Source organism: Chrysochloris asiatica, unplaced genomic scaffold, assembly GCF_000296735.1.
Source record: "Chrysochloris asiatica unplaced genomic scaffold, ChrAsi1.0 scaffold00051, whole genome shotgun sequence".
NCBI classification, from domain to species: Eukaryota; Metazoa; Chordata; class Mammalia; order Afrosoricida; family Chrysochloridae; genus Chrysochloris; species Chrysochloris asiatica.
In genome coordinates, this window is record NW_006408569.1 from 706,872 (window position 1) to 710,106 (window position 3,235).

Here is a 3,235-nt window from a genome sequence, read left to right on the forward strand (position 1 = left end):
GGGAGAGGGACAGCGCCCAAAAGTTCATGGAAAAATGGAACTGAAAGACAGTGGAATTTTTTTCCCGGAACTTTTTGAAGCCCCCTCATACTTTATTTTGCATTCAACAACATTTTGGGGTCTTTAAATTTGTTTTGTAAATTGAAATAAAAATACACACACAAAAGTGCACCAAACCAATGAAAAACTTTCCCCAATGACTCAATGGATTTTTCCATTAAAATAAAAAGAATGCATCTGTGCATATCTTGCTAGAATTTATTTTTTAATAGCCTCCTTGTAAAACGAAATGGAGAACATCATGGAAACAATGACTCCTTGCAGAAACGTCTTTATCATAAAAGACAGATTTTTATCTAATGCTGTCACATTTGTGGTCTCTAGTTAAGCAGAATAAGGGCGTTCCAAGGACCAATATTAAGGGGCTCAAAAGCATCCACAGCTGTATGTCATTTCAATTTTAAACTAAAAAGGGTTTCCAGGGCACTCAGAGATCAAAGTTTGATGCTTTCACCTAACAATAAAGCCTTTTCCTTAAAGGAAACTCTGCCTACATCATGGTCCCAAGCAGAAAAGAAGAGGCAAAAGCAACACCGTGAAAAATGGAATTTAAATGTCAAAAAACCAGATGAGTTTGCATGAAGCACTCGATGCGCCTCTGGTTTTCCATGATGCTGAGAAGCACCAGGGTAGAAATAACCTGAAACATTTAGGAAACACTCAAGGACCAACTCAAGAGCTCATTCAATGCCTGGTAACTGAAAGATCATTTCCACAGAAAAACAAAACCACCCAAACCACCCAAACCCCTCCCCGGCAGTTCCGGAAATTTAAAAAAATTCCACACCCCAACAAGTTTAAACATACAGATACAAATCTATCAAAACGTGATTTCCCAAAGAAGTCCAATTTCTAGTAGGAAAGTTACAGTGGAGAGAAAGCAAAGGGAGTCAGAGGTACCGGAAGGGCACCTGAATGTGGTTGCACGATATTATTACAGGCTTCGCACAGCTTTTTTGCGGTTATTCGAAAGGAAACTGAAGGAATTTTCCAGTTGTTTCAAACCCAAGGGCAGAGAAAGACTTTGAATGGTTAAGAACCAGACCGAATATTACGTCGCAAACCCAGGAGCAGAAGAGATTTGTTCAAAGTAGGAGCGTGATCGATTTCCACGCAGACGACCGAAACGAAGAACAATTTACAAAGACTACAAAAGACTACCGTGCGGGTCGCCCCAAATCATAAAGGGGTTTCCACGGAACGTATGGGACCCTCTCCGTTATTTATTCCGTAATACACACCACACAGATGCCAAGATCTCTCCGGAATCAAGCGCGACATCAACTCGCAAAACTCTCAAACACTTTCTTAGGTTCCTTTCAGTCCCAAGTCAGGGTCGTTGGACCATCCTTTCCCAATTCCTCTCGAATCCGGGAAATAACCTAGCTTTTTCTCTGCCCCCGCCCCTCATCCCCCAGGAGTTCGCCCTCGAATAGGGTTCGCTTTCAGCTTCGCCAGATACCCCAGTTGCACCTCTAACTCCCCCCACCCCGGAGTTTTTCCTTATTCCGTCAGGCTAACCCCTTTTGCCATCCTAACAATTCTTCCTCAAGTAGGACTCCCCTTCCTTCCCAAATATGTCTTAAGTGGATGCAAAGAGTAAAAAAAAATTCTTTTTTTCCCCTTCTTCTCAAAAAAGGTTGCGCCCCCTCCCTCGAAGTCTACGCTTACAGCCGACTCTCTCCCTTAGCAGCTCCAGAGCACTTTCTCACCACCTCTTCTCCCAGTGCCTTCAAAGAGCCGCCGAGCGGCGCTTCTGGGGTCCCTGACAATAAAGCGAGACCACCAAGAGTCCCCCTTAACAACGGGCAGGGGCGGCGGCCTGGCCACCGCCATCCTCCTTATCTTCTCCCGCCGGGCAGAGAATGGGGGGCCTCAGGGTTCCGTAGGCACTCACCAGCGGGGCCCGGAGGCGGACGGCAGGAGAGAAGCGCCAATGAGGGGAAAGAGAAAGAAGTCGGCCCGGTTCTCTGGCAGCGCCTGAGAGCGGGGCTCTGTCGCCGGAGGTTGTTTCCTTTCATTCGAGGAGACGGGCTCGCCGAGCGCCCTTACGTCGCCCCCCTTGCACGCACACGTCCCACACAGCGTTGATACGTCCCGATCGCGCCGCGGGCCCTGATTGGTAGTAGAGAGCGGGCAGTCGAGGCCGCAGCGGCAAGGCGCGTGTGCAGGTCCCGTCCCCTGTACGGCTCGGGGCGGTAAGCCCCGCCTCCGACTCGCGCGCGTACCTTCTATTCTCCGCTCCGCCGCTCCGCCAAGTGTTTGGGGGCAGGATCTGAGAAGGCAGAGAAAGCAATTCAAAGATATCGTTGTGGGTTGTGCGGAGGAGGGGCGGGGACCAGAACCGTTGGACCGGGGCCCTGGGCGACCCATTTTAAGCAGTGGTTCCAGTGACTAGGCCTAATCCCTTGCACTTGTTCACCAAGGCCTTTCCACATCCATTATCTCATTGTACTCTCGTGGCATCCCTTGGAGCTCCGAGGACCTCTCTGTTCTCATTTTACTGCTAGAAAAAGACTGAGAAGCTAGCAGTGGAATCAGAAAGCCTAGATTTAAGTCCCTGGGTGAATCATTTTAAACTCTGTCACTTATTTTATATTTTCCTATTTAAAATGGGGTTAAAATTAGTACCTCACAGAATAATTGTGAGGAAGAAATGAGATAATACAAATAAGGCGTGTACTGGACCCCCTGACATGTAACAGGCCCTCTATAAATGCTGGATTATCCAGAAAACACAGGCTGTTATCCTTTATAACCCACATAAGTAAACCTGGCCCCTGAGTGATTACTCTTTGGGGACATGGAGCCAGACTGCGTGGGTTTAAATCCCAGCTCTACCCATCTCTAGCACTGACCTTGAACACCCTTGCTTTACCTCTCTGCGCTTCAGTTTCATCATGTCCGGAACAGAAGTTGTAACAGTATCCAACTTGTAAGGTTGTTGTAAGAAACAAAAGAGCCTAAAGTGTTTCTATTTCAGTCCTGTAGACTCATTTCTGGCACATAGTAAGCACTATGTAAGGACCAGCCTTTGTTATTTTCTACTAGGCTTATGGACTGCTAACCAGTCTTACGTTAAAACAAAGCTTAACAGAAGGAAAATAAATTTAAAGATGCTCTTCAAATAGCTCTTTTTTCTGTAGTTGGGTTGGGGTTCCACCGTTTTGACCTA

General features: G+C 47.0%; 1 protein-coding gene across 1 annotated transcript in view; it reads right to left on the reverse strand.

Moving 5' to 3' along the window:
• Nucleotides 1-2,077, reverse strand: part of PHF6 (PHD finger protein 6) — a 50,590-nt gene extending 48,513 nt beyond the window's left edge. Inside the window, exon 1 of the mRNA XM_006862804.1 lies at nt 1,958-2,077. The gene's annotated coding sequence lies outside the window, so the exon portion shown is untranslated. The remainder of the gene's footprint in view (nt 1-1,957) is intronic.
• Nucleotides 2,078-3,235: the final 1,158 nt, after the last annotated feature.